Genomic DNA, 12,618 nt, shown 5'->3' with positions numbered 1-12,618 from the left:
CTACCAGTTGCGAGGAAAGGATACTGACATTCCAAAAACTGCTTTTAGAATAAGGTACGGGTATTATGAATTTTTAGTTATGCCTTTTGGATTAACAAATGCACCTGCTATTTTTATGGAGTTGATGAATAGAATTTTCAAACCGTATTTAGATCAATTTGGGGTTGTATTCATTGATGACATATTATTTATTCACGAGATGAAACTGAACATGCCAAGCATTTAAGAATACTGCTACAAACTCTGCGAGATAAACAGTTGTATGCAAAGTTTAGTAAATGTGAATTTTGGTTGCGAGAAGTTGGTTTTCTAGGTCATATTGTATCGGCTTCCGGTATCCAAGTTGATCCAAGCAAGATTTCAACTATTCTGGATTGGAAGCCTCCGAGGAATGTATCTGAAGTCCGCAGTTTTCTGGGACTTGCCGGTTACTACAAACGATTTGTAAAAGATTTCTCTGTGATAGCAACTCTGTTGAAAAAATTGCTTCAGAAAGATGTGAAATTTGAATGGTTTGAGCAATGTCAGAAAAGTTTTGATCGGTTAAAAGCTCTGTTAACTGAAGCTCTGGTATTGATACAACCTGAGTCAGGTAAAGAATTCGTTGTTTACAGCGATGCTTCATTGAATGGACTCAGTTGTGTTTTAATGGAAGAAGGAAAAGTTATTGCTTATGCTTCAAGACAATGAAAGCCGCATGAGAAGAACTATCCGACACAAGACCTTGAGTTAGTTGCCATTGTGTTTGCTTTGAAGATCTGGCGTCACTATCTATGTAATATCCTGAATTAGGGCTTAATCGGAATAGTGGTTTCGTGACCACAAATCTGAGATAGAAATAATTATTTTAAAATGATTTTGATGTTTATGATATGATTGCATGATTGTGTGAAAATTTCGTGATGAAATTCTATGCCTAAAGTGCTTAAATTGAAAGTAGGGACTAAATCGAATAAGTTGCAAAACTTGCATTCTAGAAGTTTTTAGTATGAAATTGTTTTGGAATATTAATGAGGAGGTCTTAAATAGCAATTTGACCAATTTTAAGTTCATGGACAAAATTAGGACATGGAAGGAATTTTTGGAAAGTTTAGTAGTAAGGGTATTTTGGTCATTTAGTTATTAAAATGAATTAAAAACAAAATTAAAAGCCAATTTTTGTCCATCTTCTTCATTAGGCCAAAATTTCAAGGGTTCTCCATAGCTAGGGTTTGTTTCAAGCTTCCAAGCTCCATAGTAAGTGATTCCAAGCCCCGTTTTTAATGTTCTTTACGTTTTTGGAATCCCGGAAGCTCGATTAAGCTTATGCTAGCAATAATTCAACCTAGGGTTTATATTTGGAAAAATACCCATAGGTGAAATTTGTGTATTTTGATGTTAGACAACTTGTGCTACTCGGTTTTTAGTGAAAACGAGTAAAAGGGCTTAATCGGTAAAAATACCTAATAGTCACAAGTATATGTTAGAGAGAGAATTTGATGTTGCCATAGAAGGGAAAAGTGATCAGCATGTTATAAAACATAAGAATAAGGAATAAAGTTTAATTCCCGAGCCTAGGGGCAAAAGTGTAATTATGCAAAAGTTTAGGGGCAAAAGTGTAATTTTCTTAAAGTTCGTATTAAATGCTGTTTTGATAAATGTATGTATTAAATAAGATTAATTTGGTATTATAGATCAAGAAAAACGAGATTCAAGTCGTGATCGAGGAAAAGAAAAGATTGTGGACTAAATTGCAAAATCTTTATATTTTGGTACCAAGGTAAGTTCATGTGTAAATAATGTAGCATAAATGTTATTTTTAAGTTATTAATGTTAATTATATGATATGCTGATTTTTAATCGTGAAATATTATGCTTTGTGGTTAACGTTGAGTAATATGCAAATTATGTTTACTACTTGATAAATATGAATTGCTACCGAGTATCGGTTCTGATATTCCATGGAAGACGGCAAATGTGAGATCGAGGGAAAAAGCTCGTTTGAACCTTAGGAATAGATTAGGATATAAGTGACATGTCACTAGGATGGTTGAGCATCCGAACTCGTTGAGTTGAGTCCGAGTTCACTTATGGATGCAAATGTCCGAACTCGTTGAGTTGAGTTCGAGTTCGTGAGATGTAACTAGGCATCCGAACTCGTTGAGTTGAGTCCGAGTTCATTTATGGATGCGAACGCCCGAGCTCGTTGAGTTGAGTCCGAGTTCACTTAGGGGCGGGTTACATGATTTCTTGATTACATATGTGGCACTTATGTGCAAATTATCCATGTATCCGAGTTATATTCCGATGTGTTCAACGGGTGAAATTTCTAGTTTAATGGAAGAGCACTTAAGATATAAGTGACATTTTGGGTAAGTGTTGTGAAATGGACACTTTGGACAGGTATGTTCTTAACCCTCGGGTTGAAAATAGATACAACAACGATAAGGTGGTAAGATGATGAATGATGTTTAAAGATGTGATATATGTTTTGGTGGTACCATGCTAAAGTTGTTTGGTATATTTGTATTGTTATGTTACTTGTTATTTACATATGAACTTACTAAGCATTTATGCTTACTCCTTCCTTTTCATTCACTGTAGTTTTGAACAAGCTGGCTCAGGAATCGGGACAGGTCGAAAGTTCGATCACACTATCCAAAGGACTTTTATCTTGGTAAATGGCTTGTACAACTACTTAAGTATGGCATGTATAGCAATATACCTATTTTGTGTAAATAATTTTATGATATGGCCATGTTTGGTTGAGAAAATGTTTGATATTGATAAGTCATGGTGATGGCTAATTTAGATCATGTTTGATATCATGGAAGTTTAACAGGTTATCTAGTTCATAAAAATTCATGGAAAGATGAAACTTGCCTTAAAACAGAATATTGCTGCAGCAATGACATAAATTTGAAAAATCACTAAAAATAGTATAAATAGAACTAAATGATGAGTATGTTATGAAATTGAATCTTAATGAGTCTATTTTCATATGGATTGAACAAAACAGGAATATAAATTATATTGTATAAGATATTTAAACTTTTACGAAACAGGGCCAGAGTGATTTCTGGATCCCCTGTTCTGACTTTAAAAATTCATAATAAATTTTACTAAAATAATTAGAAGTTTTTATTTATATTTAAAGATTCCTTATTGAGTCTAGTTTTAATAGAAACAAATCTCATAGTCATTGAAATTTTTTATAGAGATATATCTGATTCGTAATACACAGAGGTCAGAGCAGTCGAACCCTGAAACAGGGGATACTTTAATTAATAAACTTACTAATTGGACCAATAAACAGTTCTAGAAAAAAAATTAGTAAATAGATATATGAGTCTAGATTCAGGGAAAATTTACGGATCTTGATTTCGAGTTTCGTAACTCAAGATATGATTTTTCTTGTAACTGTGACGCGAGTAGCTAGAAAGCTGTGAATGTAGAAACAAATGATTTGAAGTTCTTAAATTGATAAATTATGTTTGGCAACCCCTCAAGGTCGACTCCGGTGATGGTCTCGGGCGTGGGGGCGTTACAATCTATTTGGTGAGAAATGTCACGTGTTTTCTGATCATAAAAGTCTGAAGTATTTAATGACGCAAAAAGATTTGAATTTGCGACAGAGAAGATGGTTAGAACTGCTAAAAGACTACAAACTTGTGATTGATTATCATCTGGGTAAAGCTAATGTTTTTGTTGATGCTCTGAGTAGGAAATCTTGTCTGCATTGCGTGCTATGAACGCTCATTCAGCACTAGAACTGTCTGATGATACCTTGGTTTGTGCTGAATTGGAAGTAAAACCCTTGTTTTTACAACAGATTATCGAAGCTCAGAAGGTTGATAATGAGATTATGGCTAAACGAACTCACTGTAATTCTGATTCTGATTCTAAATTCCGAATAGATAATGATGACTGTCTGAGGTTCAGAAATAGACTTTGTGTTCCGAGAAATCCAGAGTTGATTCGGATGATTTTGAGTGAAGCTCACAGTAGTAAATTTTCTGTACATCCGGGGAGTACGAAAAAGTATAACGATTTGAAACAACTATATTAGTGGCCGGGAATAAAAAGAGAGGCTGCCACGAGCGCTCTCGTGAGCTTGGACCGTTATGGGCCTCGTCGGGTCGAGTTGAGCCGTCCAGGCCCAAAGGACTCGTGGACCCCACACGGACAAAATTTATGATAAATGGAAAATAATGAATTGGGCTACGGTGTTTGCATAGCCGTGACTGAAATTGGGTTAAATGGGCCACACAAACGTGTGGGCCCACTTGGGCCGAGTAATGGGCCTTGGGCCCATTTACACTATTTTGGCCATGTGGGTTATCTGAGTCGTTCGAGACGACTAGATCTTTCGAAAGGTCATTTTTTGCACCAAGACCCTAAAAGCATTTAAATGACCGAAATACCCCTGAGGGTTAAAAATTACTGTTTTATCCCTGACTGACGAAATGGCCTTTATAACGCTAGCGGTAGGCTAGTTGATGTGTGTATGTCATTTATATTACTGGTTTTGAGCATGACATACTGCATACACGTAATATTTATGACACGACATCTGTATGGGGTTGGGTTTATGATATGGAGGAAGTACTGTACTGATACCGAATAGGGCTCAAGCCCAGACTATTACTGCATGCACTGTTTTCTATAGTCTGATAGGGGATTACACACTGAGTTTTTGTAAACTCACCATTTCTTTTAATTGTACAGGTAATCCTCAGCCTTAGACAATTTGGAGTTGCAAGGGACTTGGGGTGGTCACACGATCACAAATGACTTTATTATTTAATAATTTTATATGTGGGTTTTGTTTTTGTAATAAGGCCATTCAGGGATTTAACTTTTAATTGGGCTATGAGTCGGTATTTATCAACAGCTAGGAACATTGGGTTTTCAAAATAATAACGTTTTCTGTAAGCAAACCTGCAACTTTAATTCTGATAAAAACAAACGTATTGAAAACTATACACGTTTTAAACAGCATGATACACTAGGCATACACGGGCTTTAAAACTATAAAGGCTTTTGCGACAATCGGGTTAACCTCATAAGCTTGACGGGTTTTCGGGTAACTGATGTGGCACGTCAGATTCAGTCGTAACGTCTAGGCTGGGTTTGGGGTGTTACAGGGCGTGTCATATGGCCGTGGGCTAAAGTCAGTAGCTAGCTAAGTATCACACGGCCATAGTACACGGGCGTGCCTATTGGCTATGTGAAAAAGTCAGTATAGGACCTCTTTTTGACACAGCTAGTTCACATAGGCGTGTTTAGTGCCCGTGTGTAACACACGGCCTAGTCACACGGGTGTGTGGCTTTAACTGTTTGATAGAACTGGTGAAGTTCTAAAAATTTTGAATAGGTTCAGTTTAGTTTTGATCTTTTCTTAAATGTATGTTTTAGGTCTCGTAAACCACATTGTTGAATAAATTGGCAATGAATGCTTCTGTATTGATAATATATGATATCTGTGATTCTGAATTGGTCTGAAATGTTTTGTTTGTCTGGTAATGCCTTGTAAACCTAATCTGATGTCGGTTACGGGTTAGGGGTGTTGCAATTGCAGCCTACCAGAATCTCCATTTGGATCCCATAAGATATGTCGACCAAGTGTACAAAATAGAATACATGTACAATGTGTGGAGACACGTATTCCCACTAGTCCCAGATGAACATAAGTGGTCATCTGTATCGCTTGCTCCATTTAAGTTGTTATCGAATTGAGAATTGTGTCGCAAACCAAAAGGTCGACCTTACTCGAGTACAATACGTAATAATATGGATATCCAGGAAAGAACGAACCAACAGAAGTTGTGTAGATGGTGTAGGAACCCAGGTCATACAATTCGATCATGTCCAAACCGAAATAGTTGATAATTGCTGTAATGAAACTATATTGCATTATTTATATTCCGCTTTATTCAAAAGAACTTCTATTTTATTAAAAACATAAAATTAATTTACTATTAAAATATTAAAAATAACTTTTATTTTATTAAATGAAATAATAAAAAAACAGTTTGTACAAATATATTAAAAAAATCAATATATATGCCGGTTGGAATCAGTGCCACATTGGGGTGGTCGACGATTACGCGCTGGATTTCTCCTTGGTTGCTCAAGGCGGAGGTTGTGGTTGCTACGATTGTGAGTGTTGAGAGGATGACCCACATTGGTAGAATAAAAAATGTGGAGGTGTTTGAATCCCATAAGGAGATAGGGAATGGTAATGGGATAAACTCGTTGACGGTACCTCGTGCGATCCCTTTGGCGACAATGGCTTTGTAACACCCCTTAACCCTTTTCCGTCACCGAAACAGGATTACGGAGCATTACCGGTCATTATAGTTCAAATACCTCTAAAACATATTAAAATAGATAACCTAAGTGCCTAATCAATGATTTCTCACAATTATCATATTTATATTGCTAAAACAATCTAACAAATCATTATTCAAACCATTTCTAAATTTATATCAATTTCTTCTAAAGTTTACCTATTTCATACTCATAAATACTTTAACTTAAACATGCCATTTACATTCACTACTCAAAATGACATACATATGACTTCCTAGGTACATGTCATTACCCAAAAGAAAAGTACATCACCACTTTGAGTTTGGATCAACTTTGGATACTGATTCGACGATCTGACTTTACCTAGCCTGCGCACGGAAACAAACCGTACGCTAAGTATAAACTCAATGGTATTTCTATAATCCGAACATTTTAAAAAAATAACATAAACAATCAAACATATTTAATTCTTCAAAAACATTAAACAATCAATAAATCAATTCACACACTTAACATTCATCTCTCATCAATAGCTATTTCAAATAGCTTCTCTACACTTTGATTCACAAAACTTCTCACAATATCAATACCCATTTCATGAACCCATAGTTCATACATTTCATTTGCATATCTCAATTCAATATCTCATTTCAATCCATATCAAAATCATTCATTATCATTCATATCATATCAACTTACCATCCTAGATAGCTTTCACTGTATAAATATAATTCATGTGTCTCAGCCCACATTGCACTTCGTCATTCAGTATCAATCATATCACTGTTATATTAACATGACTCGGACTCTGACGGATACATGGATCCAACCAAACACACCAATATGGCACCCAGTGCCTCATCGGATAGTTCGAAGCAATAAGTTGACACCCAGTGTCTCAGCGGCCATGCCGAAGTAAGTTGGTACCCAGTACCTCATCGAATCTATCTGAAGTAATATAATGACACCCAGTGTCTCATCAACTCGAAGTCGAAGTAACCCTGAACACTTCCAATCCTATAGCATGCCAACTATATCCGACTTAGCCCGATACAGTTAATAGGGTATTCAATTCACTTTTCAATAACAAATATTCAAATATCACAATTCTCATATTTAAAATTTTCAAACAAAATATATTTCAATTCAAATAATCAAATATACTCATAATTCAATTCAATTCAAATAATCAATATATATTCAATATATATATACCAATTCAATCAATATAAATTTAATAAGTTCATCACATACTATATCAATCCATTTCAATTGCAAAACACAATAATTCTCACCTTAACACTTACCATATACATTAAATAAAAATATAACAATTAATAACTAGTTTTGGATCATAGAAATACAAACTGTATTTTCTGAGCTAACCCTCGTTGACTTTCTTTTTCACTTTCTTAGCCGACGTCTTCGGCTTAACATTAGCTACAGAATTAAAACAATTAAAAATTATCAATACAACACAATTCACATCAATTATTTCAATTTTTATTCAACTTTTGAATAAATTCTAATTTAATCCCTAACGAAAACTAACTTAATTTTTCTTTACAATTTATTCTCTATTTTTCATTCAACTATCACTTAAAACCAATTTCAACTCTCTATTTCACCATAAATCCCTAATTTCGAATTTCGTTCAATTTAGTCCCTAATATATAAAACTTATGATTTGATTTACAATTCAATCCTTATCTCAATTCTAACTTAAAATTCTATCAATTCTAACCCAAATTCTTCAATTAATTCAACATAAACAACATTTAAAAATCAACTAACTTTCAAAATTTCCATATAAACCAAATAGTATTTTAATCTAGAATTCCACAAATATCAAAATTACAAGAAAAGGGATTAAATTGACTTACCATTTGAACTTGAAACCTTTAAAACTGTAATTTTCCTTTTTCTTTTCTTTCTTTCTTTTTCTCCTTTCTTTCCCCTGTTTTTGTTTTTGCTATTTTGTTTCTTTTGTTTCTCTTTATGTTTTATTTGTATTACTTACTTTACTTTACTTTATGTTTATAATAATATAATATAATATAATATAATATAATAACATAATATCTTTTACTCAAATGATAAGTAAATAATTAATTAATATATGAATTTTATTTTGACAAATTTTTTTAATCTATACCATCTACTTGTCATAATTTGATTTATTTATTTTATTTACTTTATTTAATTGATATAATATAATAATAATATAATAATAAAATAATATTTTATTAAATTATAAGTAAATATATAATAATTACTAATATATGTATATTATTTATACACATGAAAATTATTTTTATCACACACATGTCAATTTATGGTTCTTTAGTCCCTTGAATTTTCTCTATTCTATAATTCAACTTTTACCCTATATTAACTCTAGTCCTTATACCTAATTACTCCTAATTTAAACAAATCCACCTATCAAAAACCTAATTAATGTAACAACCCGATTTAGACCCTAATCAAAACAGTGGTTTCGAGACCACGAATCTGAGTCAGAAAAATATTTTAAAATTATTTTCTGTGTTTATTTTGTGTGAATTTGTATATCTGAAATTTTTGTGATTTAATTTTGTCATTTAGGTGTCCGATTAAATAAAAGGACTTAATCGCGTAAAATGAAAATTAGGTGGTTATTTCTAAAAGGGGCTAATTTGCACTTGGCTTTGTAAATGAAAGCCTTAAAGTTGCAATAAGCCCCAAATTAGGTGTAATGGACGGCATTAGACATAGAATATAAAATTTCATTATTATTTCATTAAGGGTGAAATGGAAAATGAAATAAAAAGTTATAATATAACATATTATAACATATAATAAAATCATTTTCATCATTTTTCATCTCCTAATTTTCGAAACTTAAGAGAAGAATAACTACCTAGGGTTCGACCATCTATTTAGCTCAATCAAGGTTCATTTTCTTCTCAGTTTTTGATAATTTCTACGTTCTTTAGATCGTTACTTCGAGTACTACAAAACTCATGCTTGAATTTTTAATTTTGATGAATATTTTGAGTTGTGTCATTGTTGATAGCTTGTGATTTTTGTTGTTTGATGATGAAAAATGAAAGATATGTTTTAGATTAACATATTTTACATTGGAATTTTTGATAATTTTGAGTAATTAGGACTTAATTGCAAAAATAATAATTTAAGGGACTAAAATGTAAAATTAATGAATTATATGGGCTTGTATAGACATGGGTAATATTCGGCCTAGCTTGGGTATGGAGAAATTTGGTGTATTTTGTGTTTTGTACAATAGGGGCTAAATTATAAAAATTATAAATGTCAGGGGTAAAATGGTAATTTGCCCATTGATGTGTTTCGGACTAAATTGAATGAAAATATGTTTTAATGAGCTTAATTTGAAAATGTTTAGAACAAGAACCAAAGAAATCGGATTTGGATTGGGGAAAAAATGAAAGTTGTCGACTAGCAGCCCCGTCCCATTTTACGACATCCGAAGTGAGTTTATAAGCAAATAGACATGTTTATTGATAGTATAATATTATAATTACATACTGTTATGAAATGTTATAATTAAATTATGCTGAGGCTGAATATGTTAAATTTGGCTATGACATTTTTGAGTTCGATTCGACCGAGATGCGACATCCGAAAGCCCCGTATGAACCTTAGGAATAGCTAGGATACATATGTCATGACATAGGATTCCGATATATGAGTACGAGTAAGACCATGGCATCGATTTGTGATTTTCGATACGTGTTTACGGGTAAGACCCTGTCTGAGATAGTGGCATCGTTTTGTGGCTACATGTAAGACCACATCTGGGTCATTAGCGTTGTACGATTTATGTAATTTTCTGAGTGCCTTATCCAATTCCGAATGGTTCATCGGGCAATGATAAGCTATATTTGAATATGTCATGTGCCAGGTATGGATTAATTTGTTACCAAGTCAAGGTAATGACAGTAAGTAATTAATATTTGATACAATGACTTATTCAATAAGTATGGATGGTGAAATTATATTATAGTAATTGGAATTGGGAAAGATATACATAATTGTACTGCAATTGTCTTCGAATGATATGTGATATGATTATTAATGGTACCAAGTACATTCGGTCATTTGGATAATGTATATATAATGATATATATTACAATACTTGAATAGAAGTTATGAATATAAGTGAATTCGATTGTTAAATGATATCTTGGCTTCGTAAATGAAGTATGTATTACTTGTGTTGGTTACATAAGCATTCGGCCAAGGTGAGGATTTTGTATAAGAATGAAATATCATGAGTGAATGTGGTAGGTTGAGAATAAACATATTCATATCTGAATAGTTCAATTGAATTTATTATGAGATTGTTATATTATTAGTTTGTTTATTTGCTTATAGCTTACTAAGCTATAATAGTTTATCATGTGAATGTTTGTTTCTGTTTTATAGATTTTGGGAAGTCAAGTTACAAGCTTAGGGAAACGTCTACGAAGCTCATCACACTATCCTCTATTTTGGGTACTTTTATAAGTTAAATTAAAGATTATGGCATTTATAGGCTAAAGTATGTTTTGGAAATGTTCAATTTTTGGTTATGTATAAAGCCATGCAAAAATGGCTAAATTTTTAAATTGGTTTGGTTATGTGTTTGGTTGTGGCTATTTCTTTACTTGAATTTGGTTATGTATGATCATGGTATGAGCTCATTAGGGTTAATATGTTGTGAATTAATGAATCAATAGTTAAGCTTATGTGTATTATGTGCGTTAAAATAATGGATGATTTGGGTAACACCTATAGTTGATTCGGTAATGGTTTTTGCATGAGTAAAAAAATATATATAAGTGGAATGGTTGTTATATTTTGCTAAAGTGTTAATATATGCATTTGTGCTAAGGAATATTCGGCTATGTTTAGGTGTGATTTGGTTTGATTTTGTTACATGTATTATATGTTATGTTTGGCTGGTTGGAGTGTATTCAGCCTTGATACTTAGATTATTTTGGGAACTATGTTATATATCTATGAGATGATTATAATGGATATTGTGTAATAGTGATTTCAGTTTGCTGGATATGTGGTATGTGTATGGCAAATTATATAAGTATGATGCATTGAAGTTACCCTTTGTGACCGAACAGGTAATTAAATTTTTTGTTGTGTGCATGTATTTCTATTCATGGTAACTTGGCATGTGAAATGGGTATACTTTAGTCATTATATGCGCCTAAAGTGATGAGTTAAAGTAGCCAGGTATATGTTTTGGTTCGATCATTGAGCATAAGGGTTGGGTGCTTTAAAATGTCTTTGATGTTCAAAATTACTAAACAAAATTTATAGTGGATTACTTATGAATTATTTAAGCACATGAATATGTTTGTCCAATTGGTAACGTGTGAGAATGTTTCTTGTATGCATGTTTCATAAGCTATATGAAATGTATTATTTGAACTTATAACTTGAATGTATATAAATATTTTTAATTGTGCATTGGCCAATTAATTAATGTAATAAATACGTGATATTGTTTGGTCTTAATTTTTCATGTGCTTAAAAAAATTATTATATATAACTTTGAGTTTTAATGACTCTGCATTATGATTTAAATTATACATTTAATAGTAAAAAATAGGTTTATGTTTTAGTTATGTGAATATAACAAATGTGTATATGTAAGTGTCCTAAATTTGGTGTCTCGTCCGGTAATATCTCGTGACCCCATTCCATCGACGGATACTGGTTAGAGGTGTTACATTTTATTGGTATTAGAGCTACAATTTAGTCAATTCTAGGACTAACATAGCGCATGTGAATCTAGCTATACCTGTCATAATTATATACTGCGATAGTGTGATGACTTCTGACATTTGAAATGTGTTTTCATATAGTAAATGGATCCTGACAGAGCTGTAGCTGATGATGTCGAGAGTGTAGCGCCTGCTCCCGTGCAAGGGATAGCGCAGGTTGATTCTCAACCGACTTTGAGTAATCTAGAAAGTGAGGCTAAACAAGCCTTCTATCAAATGATGAATGACTACTTCACCCAATATATCCAGACTAACCCGGCTGCACAACAACCTCCAACCCCAATTAATCCATCTTCCATGCCTGTTGTACCTCAAGTAAGTGATCCGTTACGATTGAATAGACCACCTGTTGATAAAATCAGGAAACATGGAGCTGAAGAATTTAAAGCCACTAATGATGATGACGTTGAGCGGGCTGAATTCTGGCTTGATAATACTATCTATGTGTTTGATGAGCTGTCCTGTACTCCTGATGAATGCTTAAAATGTGCTATATCCTTGCTTCGAGACACAGTATACC

The sequence above is a fragment of the Gossypium hirsutum genome, chromosome A06, assembly GCF_007990345.1.
Source record: "Gossypium hirsutum isolate 1008001.06 chromosome A06, Gossypium_hirsutum_v2.1, whole genome shotgun sequence".
NCBI lineage: Eukaryota > Viridiplantae > Streptophyta > Magnoliopsida > Malvales > Malvaceae > Gossypium > Gossypium hirsutum.
Note: the sequence above shows the minus strand (reverse complement) of the source record.